Genomic DNA, 12588 nt, shown 5'->3' with positions numbered 1-12588 from the left:
CCCCCAATATTACTATTTATCTTCTTTCTGCCTGGGAGATAAGTCATGCAGGGTGCCAACATTTTAAACTCCATTGGGAGGACAAGCAGAGATGAGATATGGGTATTATACTGGAAGGTGTTAATGGGTACCATCAACTTGATTTTTGAACATTAGACAATTATAGAGGTGTTTGAAGTTATGACTCTGCTAAGCAGATGACAGAAACTCTGCGTCCTCCCCCCAACATTTCATCCCTTCTGGTTTTCAAATTTTCCCCCAAAATCATCAATAGGGTTCTACCTATTGATGCCCAGAACATTCCCTGGAATTCTGGAACTGATTGGATGTAGCATTCAAAAGTTATTGCATTACACCACGCAGAGAAATGCCATCAGGCTGAGTGAAAAGCCTTGCAAGCTCAGCCAAATAATATAGCCAGTGTAACTGCTGTCTTTAACATTCAGTTGTTCTCTCGATACATTACCTCACTGCTGCTGACCTATGTTCCATGTAGGGCCAATTGTGTGACAATTCTGTAGAATTGAGCCAATAATTACCTAGAGGAACATAGGGAGATTCATAGTTTTATTTCAGAATATTTCTCTTTATTTCAATTTATAATAATGCATCTACCCACTGGTTTGGCTTCATGTACATTCAATATGAAACAACAATCAGACCCAGTGTCCAACAAACTGAACTCTTCCAAATGCAAAACAAAAAACTTTCCCACCACCCTCAACTCATCCCTCCCACCCAGAAAAGGCCTGGGAGAAAAAGTGAGACTTGTAGCTTGACTGAAGGTCAACACGTTTCTATCAGCTAAGCAGCATTTGAAACACCTGTCTGAATATCAGATGCTGAGCCTTTGGAGGGATGCATCTGAATATTAAAATAACCATCTTTAGAATTAAACATGAGCTCCCCAAATTTGGGCATTTATAAAGTATATTTCTTAAATCTGAGTTTTCATATATTAGTAATAATATTCTGCATTTGTTAAGCATCTCCCATCAAGAATTTCAAAGTACTGCAGAAACATTAACTGATTAAGCCTCACAACACCCTTTTGATGTATTTAGGTTATATAATCCAACAATAAAAACAACACAATGGAATACATTATACAAGATGTATGATGGCAGCAGCTGAATAGGAAAAAAAAATCAGACAATTACACTGTCAATGTACCTGGAAAAAAAATTGTGCTTCAAAAGCATCCCATGTTACAAATATTCCAGGAAGAGAAAAAACATTCCTGGCTACAGAGTTTTCCCTGGACTGTTCAATTCCTAATGCTTTCACTTTATTTAAGTATAATTCCCAATCTGTATTACATCTACAAAGAAGATGGAGAGAGTCTGAACATCTCATTGCCAGAAATGAATCCCACAAGAAGAGAAGTCTGATATATCACCTAGAATAGAAACATGGGAAACAAATGAGAAAAAACAGCTGCCTTAGAAAGAACAGCTTAGAACATATATATATATATTAGCAATGCAATAGGGTCTTCCTAGTCACCCGTATTGAGCATCGAGCTGATAATTTGGATCACTGTGTGTTTACTGATAGCTGGGCTTCAAGGAGCGCTTAAAAGTGGCATTGTTAATTGTGTTAATGCCCAGCAAGTGTGTACAGTAATTAGAGCAGATGAACTGGCAGTCTGACTATCAGATTCTATTTCTGCCCCTAATTCACTGTTTGATCTGGGACAAACCATAACATCTCTGCCTCAGTGTCCCAACTTTATAGATCAGGCTAATACTTACCCACTTCACAGGTGAGCTGTGTGGTATAGTTCATTTACATCTCTAAGGTTGGTGAGAACCTCTGAAAGAAGTTACCAAATAAACGTGAAGTAGTGTTGCTTAAAAACTGTCAACAAAAGAGTACTCAAGAAATATTCCCTTCGTATTTCCACTGTTCTGTAGCTGTAGATGAGTCTCGGGCTTGTCTACAAGGGATGTTTGGGGCAACCAGAGTGTGAATCTGCAGTGTGCTAGGGCGGCACACAGAAAGCACCTATGTGGATATTCCTATAGGTCTGTAGCGTGCTTTGACATGTAACATGAAATTTTAGTGCACTGTAGCAATGTCCACACAGGATGTTACCATGCTGTAAACCAGTGTGCTGTAGATTCAGACCTTGGCTTTCTGTGCAATAATGTCTCATGTAGACAAGCCCTCAGCTTATTCTACGGAAGTTCACTTTTCTTGCTAACAGAAGAAGAGACTCATTCTGCCTTGAAATCAGTGAGGAAAGCAATGGATTTTGAAACCCAAGGTATGTCTTCGCTACAGTGGCACAGCTGTGGCACCGCAGCTTCCTACACTGACAGAAGGGATTTTTCCATCACTGTAGTTAATTGGAAGAATTCTTCCATCAACCTTGCTGTGGCTACACCAGGGTCAACCTAACTACAGTATTCATGGCATGAAAATTTTCACAGCCTTTACCAATGTGACTCTGTCAATCTAATTTGTAAGTGTAAACCTGGCCCCAATTTTAAATTAATTACAATATACATTTTTAAACATTTGCTACTAAACATTAGTGGTTTCCATTTTACTTGCATTTCTTCCTTATTTTCAGAGGGTTTTCTAACAAGAAATGCACATCTGACCCCTTCCTTTCTTCTTCAGTACAATAGTCTCAGACCAGAACATTGCCCCCAAAGGATTGGGCGGGGTTGGTGAGGGTTGCGGGAGAAAGGTCTAAGCCAGAAGTCAAGCAGCAAAGACAAAGAACGCGAATCTGGGGGAGAGGTCTGGTCCACAAATACTCCCTTAAGTAAACAGTCTTTAATCAGACAAGTGATGGGATTACTTCCAAGACATAGGTTTAGCAGGAGCAGGCCCTATGCATTTGAAAAAAAAATACACCTTTCATTTTAATTTTTTTCCCAGTTAGGCCTTGGCTACACTATGAGTTTATGTCAGATTTAACAGCGTTAAATCCAAGTTAACCCTGCACCCGTCCACACAACGAAGCCATTTTTTCGGCATAAAGGGCTCTTAAAACCGATTTCTGTACTCCTCCCCAACGAGGGGATTAGCACTGAAATCGACATCGCCATTTCGAATTAGGGTTAGTGTGGAAGCAATTCGAAGGTATTGGCCTCCAGGAGCTATTCCACAGTGCACCATTGTGACCGCTCTGGACAGCACTCTGAACTCGGATGCACTGGCCAAGCATACAGGAAAAGCCCCGCGAACTTTTGAATCTCATTTCCTGTTTGGCCAGGCGAGCTCATCAGCACAGGTGACCATGCAGTCCCAGAATCGAAAAAGAGCTCCAGCATGGACTGAACGGGAGGTACCGGCTCTGATCGCTGTATGGGGAGAAGAATCCGTGCTATCAGAACTACGTTCCAAAAGACGAAATACCAAAACATTTCAAAAAAATCTCAGAGGCCATGAGGGACAGAGGCTACATCAGGGACGCAACACAGTGCCGCGTGAAACTTAAGGAGCTCAGATAAGCGTACCAGAAAACCAAAGAATCAAACGGACGCTCCGGGACAGAGCCCCAGAAATGCCGCTTCTACGCTGAGCTACATGCAATTCTGGGGGGGGGGCCGCCACCACTATCCCACCCCGTCCATGGACTCAGAGGATGGGATACTCTCCGCCATGGCTAAGGATTTTGCAGATGGGGAAGATGAGGAGGAGGACGATGAGCTTGGGGAGAGCACACAGCACACCGTTCTCCCTGACAGCCAGGATCTTTTTATCACACTGACTGAAATACCCTCTCAAACCAACGAAGCCAGAGAAGGGACCTCTGGTGAGTGTACCTTTTTAAATATAATACATGTTATAAAAGCAAGCGTTTTTTAATGATTAAGTAGCCCTGAGGACTTGGGATGCATTCATGGCTAGTACTGCTACTGGAAAAGTCTGTTAACGTGTCTGGGGATGGAGCGGAAATCCTCCAGGGACATCTCCATGAAGCTCTCCTGGAGGTACTCTAAAAGCCTTTGCAGAAGGTTTCTGGGGAGAGCAGCCTTATTCCATCCTCCATGGTAGGACACTTTACCATGCCATGCTAGTATCAAGTAATCTGGTATCATTGCATGACAAAGCCTGGCAGCGTATGGTCCCGGTGTTTGTTGGCATTCAAGCAACATCCGTTCTTTATCTCTCTGTGTTATCCTCAGGAGAGTGATATCGTTCATGGTAACCTGGTTGAAATAGTGGAATTTGATTAAGGGGACATTCAGAGGTGGCCTTTCCTACTGGACTGTTTGCCTGTGGCTGAAAAGAAATCCTCCCCACAGTTAGCCACGCGGTGGGAGGGGGAGCCATTGGCACTGAGCTGTTCGCGTTTGTCTAGCAGGGAGCTGGGGGGAGGGGAAAAGCGATCATACCAGAGAATTGGATGGGGGGAGGGGGTAAATTTGGTTTCTGCTGCTGCACATTAACAGGAAAACTGCAGCAGTAAATGGCCAACTCAACGGGCTTTGCTTGGTATGGGAAAGGAGGGGGCTGCTGTTATGAAGGTTGCAGAAGCCGAAAGACTATGGCTTACCATGGCCGCCTGCAAGCCGAATTCTGTTGCCCGGCCCTGCGTGTGTGACCTCTAACACCAAAGCCGCAGGCACTCAATATAAGACGCAAAATGTGACCCTGTACCAAAAATCACGTCTGCTATGTAATGTGAATAGTGTTGTTCATTGTGAAAGTACAGGCATTGTTCTGTAAAATGTATCTGTTTAAATACTTCACTCCCTTTTTTTCCTCCAGCAGCTGCAAATGTTTCAAGCCTCCCTCCTCCGTCCCAGAGGCTCTCTCAGATAAGGCAGTGAAAAAACGCATGCACGATGAAATGTTCTCTGAGCTCATGCAGTCGTCCGGCACTGACAGAGCTGTGTGGAGGGACACAATAGCAGAGTACAGGATGGTGGCTGATGAACGTGAGGAGAGGTGGCAGCAGGAAGATCAGAGGCGGCATGAGGAAACGCTGGGGATACTGCGGGATCAAACGGACATGCTCCGGCGTCCGGTGGAGATTCATGAACGGCAGCAGGATCACAGACTGCCGCTGCAGCCCCTGCTTAACCACCCTCCCTCCTCCCCAAGTTCCACAGCCTCCTCACCCAGACGCCCAAGAACTCGGGGTGGGAGGCTCCAGGCACCCAACCACTCCAAACCAGTGGACAGCCCAAGCAACAGAAGGCTGGCATTCAACAAGTTTTAAAGTGGCCTTTTCCTTCCCTCCTACCCTCCTCTCACACCCCACCCGGGCTACCTTGTGAGTTATCTCCCTATTTTTATAATCAATTAATAAAGAATACATGTTTTTTAAATGATAGTGACTTTATTTCCTTTGCAAGCAAACTGTGATCAAAGGCGGGAGGGTGGGTGGCTTACAGGAAATTCGAGTCAACCAAGGGGGCGGGTTTTCATCAAGGAGAAACAAACAGAAGTGTCACACAGTACCCTGGCCAGTCATGAAACTGGTTTTCAAAGCTTCTCTGATGCGCACCGCTTCCTGCTGTGCTCTTCTAACTGCCCTGGTGTCTGGCTGCATGTATTCAGTGGCCAAGCGATTTGAATCAACCTCCCACCCAGCTATAAACGTCTTCCCCCTTACTCTCACAGAGATTGTGGAGCACACAACAAGCAGCAATAACAATGGGAATATTGGCTTTGCTGATGTCTGAGTGAGTCAGTAAACTGCGCCAGCGACCCTTTAAACGTCCAAATGCACACTCTACCACCATTCTGCACTTGCTCAGCCTATAGTTGAACAGCTCCTGACTACTGTCCAGGGTGCCTGTGTACGGCTTCATGAGCCATGGCATTAAGGGGCAGGCTGGGTCCCCAAGGATACATATAGGCATTTCAACATCCCCAACAGTTATTTTCTGGTCTGGGAAGTAAATCCCTTCCTGCAGCCATTTAAACAGACCAGAGTTCCTGAAGACGCGAGCGTCATGAACCTTTCCCGGCCATCCCACGCTGATGTTGGTGAAATGTTCCTTGTGATCCACCGGTGCTTGCAGCACCATTGAAAAGTACCCCTTGTGGTTTATGTACTGGCTGCCCTGGTGGTCCTGTCCCAAGATAGGGATATGCGTTACGTCTATAGCCCCACCACAGTTAGGGAATCCCATTGCAGCAAAGCCATCTAGTATGACCTGCACATTTCCCAGAGTCACTATCTTTGATAGCAGCAGCTCAGTGATTGCATTGGCTACTTGCATCACAGCAACCCTCACAGTAGATTAGCCCACTTCAAATTGAATACCGACTGACCGGTAGCTGTCTGGCGTTGCAAGCTTCCACAGGGCTATTGCCACTCGCTTGTGAACTGTGAGGGCTGCTCTCCTCTTGGTATTCTTGCACTTCAGGGCAGGGGAAAGCAAGTCACAAAGTTCCATGAAAGTGCCCTTACGCATGCGAAAGTTTCGAATCATCCCAGACCTGCAACACGATGCAGTCCCACCACTCTGTGCTTGTTTCCCGGGCCCAGAATCGGCGTTCCATGGCATGAGCCTGCCCCATTAACACCATGATCTCCAAATTGTGGGGGAACGCGGTTTTAGAGAAAAGTGTGTTCATGTCCTCATCACCACGCTGCCCTCGCCTCCTCGCTTGGTTTTTCAGGTGCTGGTTCTGCATACACTGCATGATAATGCGCGAGGTGTTTACAATGGTCATAACTGCTGTGGTGAGCTGAACGGGCTCCATGCTTGCTGTGCTATGGCATCTGCTCCTGCTCAGGCAATCCAGGGAAAAGGGTGCGAAACAATTGTTTGCCGTTGCTCTGGCGGAGGGAGGGGCGACTGAAAACATGGCTTACAGGATTGGCTTACAGGGAATTAAAATCAACAAAGGGGGTGGCTTTGCGAGAAGCAGAATGGCCCCCTCAAGGATAGAACTCAAAACCTCAAGGATAGAACTCAAAACTGGTTTTAGCAGGCTGTTGATTTCACGGAGGGGGGGAGGAGAAAATGAATACAAAACAAATCTGGTCAATTTCTTGTTTTCAGCCACTTCATCTATCTTTATACATCTTTCTGGCAGCAGACTGTGCAGTACAACCGCTAGCCATCATCATCTCCTGGGTGCTCGGCAGAAGACGGTGCAGTATGACTGCTGGCCATCATCTTCTGCTGGCTGCAGATTAAGAGACAGTGAACTGCCGGTAGGACTGAATCGCCATGAGACGAAACTTAAAAGGGAAATGACCTGGCTGAGTCACTCCCATGTTTGCCCAGGCGCCCCTGACCTCATCGAGGTCAGTTAAAAGAGCACCCTGGACCACGTCGACGACAGCTACCAGTCATACTGCACTGTCTGCTGCCAAAAGGCAATAAACTGTTGTTGTGTAGCAATGCAGTACCACGTCTGCCAGCACCCAGGAGACATACGGTGACGGTTAGCTAAGCAGGCTCCAAGCTTGCCGTGATAGGGCGTCTGCACAGGTAACTCAAGAAAAAAGGTGCAAAACGATTGTCTGCCCTTGCTTTCATGGAGGGAGGGAAGGGGGGCCTGACGATATGTACCCAGAACCACCCGCGACAATGTTTTAGCCCCATCAGGCACTAGGATTTCTACCCAGAATTCAAATGGGCAGCGGAGACTGCGGGAACTGTGGGATAGCTACCCACAGTGCAATGCTCCGGAAGTCGATGGTTGCCTCGGTACTGTGGACAAACTCCGCCAACTACATGCACTTAGAGCATTTGTGTGGCGACACACACAATCGACTGTATAAAAACGCTTTCTACAAAACCGACTTCTATAAATTTGACCTAATTTCATAGTGTAGACAAGGTCTTAGTGAAGTAGTAATTGCCAAATGGGTCAGGCCAGTGGTCTATCTAGTCTAATCCAGTATCCTGCCTAGCAGGACCAGCTGCTTAGAGGAAGGTACAATAGGTCTGAACTGAGCAATTACAGACTAACCTGCCTATACAGGGAGTTTCTTCCTAACACCTGTAACTTACAGATTAGCTCATGCCTTGAAACAGGAGGATTTACATCCCTTCTAAAAAAAATGTTTTAAATGACAACTTTAACATAAAGATGGCCAATCTTTATTAAATACTAGTAAGCTCTTGGGGGTGAGAGTTGCCTTACAGTTTACATTATTTAAAATTTGTCAAATGGAGCTTGGAAGTCTTGCCACGGACTTCAGTGGACTCTGTATCAGGTCCTTGATAGGCCTCACCTAAATAAGCTAATAGTATGCAGTAGGTTACAATAAATTATTAGTGGTTTTATCAACAAAGTCAACCAGAGGCTTAAGCGATGGGTGCATGCTTTTATAGATAAAAAACTAAAGATATCAGGTGCAGATTAACAAAGTCAATCTAATTGCCAGGGATGCAGCAACACTACAAGGTAGGGAAGATAGTAGTGATGAATGTATATTATATTGAAAACAACTATTTCCATCTTGCTAAAATATAAGATTTAAAACAATAAGAAAATATTTCAGAAGGAAAAAGTCTATTACTTTCATTCCTTTGGCAAAGAAAATTAAAAGGCTAGATTTTTGGAGGTTTCCTTTGTCTACCCTATTCCATGTGTAGCCCACCATATAGGAAAGTAGCATGTCCTAGTATTCAGTCTGAGACAAAGTAAAATAACAACCTAATATTTACAGCAATGTGGGGCCCAATTCTGAAGAGTGATGAGAGCTGTCCTGTCCCATCAGCTTCAACAGTAGTGGTGAGTCTTCAGCAGCTTCTTAGGATGAGGCCCCAAAAGAGCAAACATAATACTAAAACATTTCACAGTATATGTATACAAGGATGGATAGTACCAAAGAAGTGACATATATAATCCAACATCATGATGGTCAGATGCTATGGTAACGGGGGCCTTATAAATCCCTCACTAGATAAACATTGGGGGAAGGGGAAGTGGAGATAAAGATTGGGGATTGTAAACTGTACTCACTGGTTCTTTGGCAAGACTGGCCCCACTGATATAAGATCAGCTCACACTCTTTAGTACCAGCCTAAAAACAAGGTTACTGAACTGCATGCATAACTACATTTTGTTACTGTGTGTAACCAGACAGACAGACACACACCCCAATTCTCCTTGCAACAGTTACCACCTGCAGGTATTTAACAACTGCAATGTCTGTGGCATTTTGTTCTCCAGGAGTTCCCCAGAAGCAAACATCAAAGGAACACCACTACCAAACTCAAGTTTCTCATAAATTCATTCAAAATAAAGTATGGCCCTTGTGTGCGAAGGACTGAATGGTGCTAGTCAATCGAATCACTTGGACATTATTGCAACAAGTTTGCACGAGTGATCTACAGTCTAGATTCTCTCACTACAAATTGGCAAAGATTGGCAAAGTTACAGAGCTGACTCATTGTAGTGTGTGGGAAGGAGATAGTAATGCACTCCACACTTTCTCATGACCCATTTACCCCTAGCTCACCTTGAAAGACATCCTCCCCCATTCACACAGGAGCATTCTGGACAAAGAGCCAACATTCCACATTTACTGGACAAACAATCATGTAATCGATGCTAACAAATCCCTGGGCATGTGCTTCTTACATGTCTGGATACTGCACGAGAACATTATACAGGCCAGACCAAAACCACAACTACACAGAAAAGAAAAAACAAACAGCAATGCTGTCTAGAGATTACAGTGAGGAGAGTCTGGACTCCTTGGTTCTATTCCCAGCTCTGCCCCGACCTGCTGCGTGACCGAGGCCAAGACAATTAACCTGTTTGTTTCCTCATTTGTAAAAATGGGAATAATACCTACCACAAAAGGGGTGCTGTGAGGCTTGTGTGTCTGTAAAGTGGTTTGATATGAAATGGAGTAAAGACATATGAAGCATTCGTGTACAGAACACAAAGCATTTTATAGAAAAATAAGTATGCCAACTACGAATACTTGGCTGATATCACTAATTAGAGCACAGTCCATGCAGTAATCCAACAAGTGAGTCAGATGCAGGCTACTGTACTTTGGCAGGCGCTATAGTTCAAGGAAGTTCAGCAGCTATTAAGGAATAATGTACGTTATTTTAAATAAATGTAAAAACTTCCATCTTGAAGGAGCCCAAAGTGTTTTATAAACTATGTACACAACATCTGTCTATGCAATTCAGCCACATGGGGGATGGAGGGTGTCAGCCATCCTACAGACAGCACCCTGTACAACTGCATGGGGACTAAGGGAAAGAATTTTGAACAAGCACACCAGGGCAATTTCCTACTCTTACAAAAAGCATCATGCAAACATAATGCCATCCAGAACAGGCACCTCCCTTGGAAAGATGAATCAATGAGTTTCTGTGATTCAAACCTGCAGCCACCCTTCCATGTACAAATCTGTGCAGTTTGGAGAGAGGCTCTCGTTTTAGTGCAGGGGATCGTAAAGCAGTTATTTATAAGCTCTAACTGCTAGGAAGCATTTTATAGTGAGTTTTAATGAGATATTTAAAGCCTACAACATGTTTTGGAAATCTCCTCTGATGCTTGACTATATTATCACTTTCCTCCAGCCCTCTCTGGTCTATTTAGATTATAAAATCTTCAGGGCAGGGGTCTCTCTCATTCTATATTTGTACAATGCCCAACATAGTGCCCTGATCACTGTTGGGTCCACTGATACTACTTATATAATAAATAATACAAAATTAAATGTCCTCAGCTGGAAAAAAGCCTCTGCAGGGAGTTTATTTCAATAAACACAATGGAAGCAACATGCAGCCTCATAACTAGAAAGTTAAAATCCCTTAAAAGAATGGAAATTCAATGCATTTAAACAGTGGAAATGAACTGCAAGATGATAAAAATTCTGCAAAACAAGAAAGGGCTGCATGGGAGTAGGAGAGCTAAATAACGACTGAGACACAGTGCAGATCCTCTTCCCCATTAGCGTTCACTGGAACACCAGGGCAAGCTGGATAAGGAAGTATATCTGTACTTTGAGCCAATCCCTAATAGCTTTGTCCACCGCGGAGAACTGCACCATTGCAACATGCTATAATGTAAATGAAGCAGCGCAAGTTGCCAAAGTGCACCATACATTCTAGCTATCCTGTTTCAAGTCCATTGTGTCCCTGCAGCACTTCCTGCACTCACACTGCATTGATACCCATCCCACAGTTCCAAACACAGCTTCCCATCCAGTTTTCTGTTAAAAGAGAAATATCACTTCTCTTCCAAGTCCTGGAGCACAGAGTCTTGACTAGAGAGTTCAGTGAAGACACTACAGGCCTGTGCTGGGAGGACTAATTGCACCAGGGTAGCTGAAATGGCAGTGGTTTCTGTCTGTTGCAACAGAGCAGAAGAACCCAGGCAAGCTGCAATTGCAGAGGCTTTGCTCAAAACAAGTGCTGCTGAAACAGTGCTGGGAAAATTGTGCAGCATTGGAAGAAAGCTCATGTGCGTGGATGCAAAATGTGGTACAAGTATTGAAGGTGCTTGCAAAAGTAAAGTTCTCTCATGTAATCAAGGGTCACAAAACACCACTGCAGTACTGCCAAACCTAAGCACTGAAAAATAATTTGTAAGGCGCACACACACAAAAAAGAGAGAGACTTTTAAAAACGATATATGTTGAGGGTTCTCTCTCATTTTCATTTTTCTGGTTTTTGAACCTTTATAGTATACCTGGATAACATTTTTCAACCATACCAGCAAAAAATTTACTCTTTTCATTAAAGCAGTGGTTCTTTACCTGGGGTGCACGAGATGCCCTTTCTGGGGGTGCAAGACATGCCAGATTTTTTTAGAAGATAAATTATCAAACACACCAATTAAGCACAGGCACGTAAGTACAACTATATTGTTTCATCAAACCTATGTATTTATTAACATTATACATTTTTTAACAATTACTGTAATTTACAAAGTTTTTAAATTTTCAAGTTTTTAAGCTAATTGAAGTGTAATTTTTGATAAGGGGTGCGAGAACATATTTTCAGACCTAAAGGGGTGCAAGCTACAGTAAAGGTCAAGAACCACTGCATTAAAGCAAGACTTGATGTAACCACATGACTCCAGAAGCTGGGAATTTAAGAAAAATACCAAATGGGGGGGGGGGGCTGCAATAACAGAGTGAAAGATGGTGGTCACGCTGCCACTCCCGCAAACCACCCCTCTAAGACCTCCACGAGGGGAGACGCTCACAGGTCTATAGATAAAACCTCCAGGTCTCGGGGCTGGGGGATAACGATAGGGGAGGGGAATACAGGCAAACTGTGGTGGCTAATCCCCACAACGGGACACCCAGGCAGCTCTCCACCTGGCAACCCCTTCTGCAGTCCCCTAGGTCACAGGGAGCCCAGTAAGGTAGGGAGAAGTGAACACAACCAAACAGGAACTAGTCCCCCCGCCCCCGGGGAGAGCAGCTCCCACCCCGGCAGCCCCAGCTCCCAGGGAGTCCAGTGGGAAGGGAAGGGGAATCTCCTGCAGCCCCCTGGCTAGGACACTGCCCAGCTGGTCATCCCGCTGCCTGCACGGTACTTACCAGCCTTCCCTGAACTCTTCCTTGTCCCCACCTCGGGTGGGCTGAGCAGCTCCCCAGGGCGCCCCGCCAGCCCCTCTCGCCTCCTACTCCAACAGCGCTAGAACCGCCATCTTTGTTACTGGCAACTAACC

General features: G+C 44.7%; 1 protein-coding gene across 3 annotated transcripts in view; it reads right to left on the bottom strand.

The window, feature by feature from the left end:
- TMEM94 (transmembrane protein 94) overlaps nt 1-12588 on the bottom strand; it is a 96193-nt gene extending 83605 nt beyond the window's left edge. Inside the window, exons 1-2 of one of the 3 annotated variants that reach the window (XM_074970587.1) lie at nt 12458-12499; nt 467-539 (exon numbers count right to left, since the gene is read on the bottom strand). The gene's annotated coding sequence lies outside the window, so the exon portion shown is untranslated. Of the gene's footprint in view, nt 1-466; nt 540-12457 lie in introns of all 3 variants that reach the window. The other 2 variants (XM_074970586.1, XM_074970584.1) reach the window with 2 other exon arrangements.

The sequence above is a fragment of the Natator depressus genome, chromosome 14 (assembly GCF_965152275.1).
Source record: "Natator depressus isolate rNatDep1 chromosome 14, rNatDep2.hap1, whole genome shotgun sequence".
Taxonomy (NCBI): domain Eukaryota; kingdom Metazoa; phylum Chordata; order Testudines; family Cheloniidae; genus Natator; species Natator depressus.
This window is presented reverse-complemented; position numbering and strand designations above follow the sequence as displayed.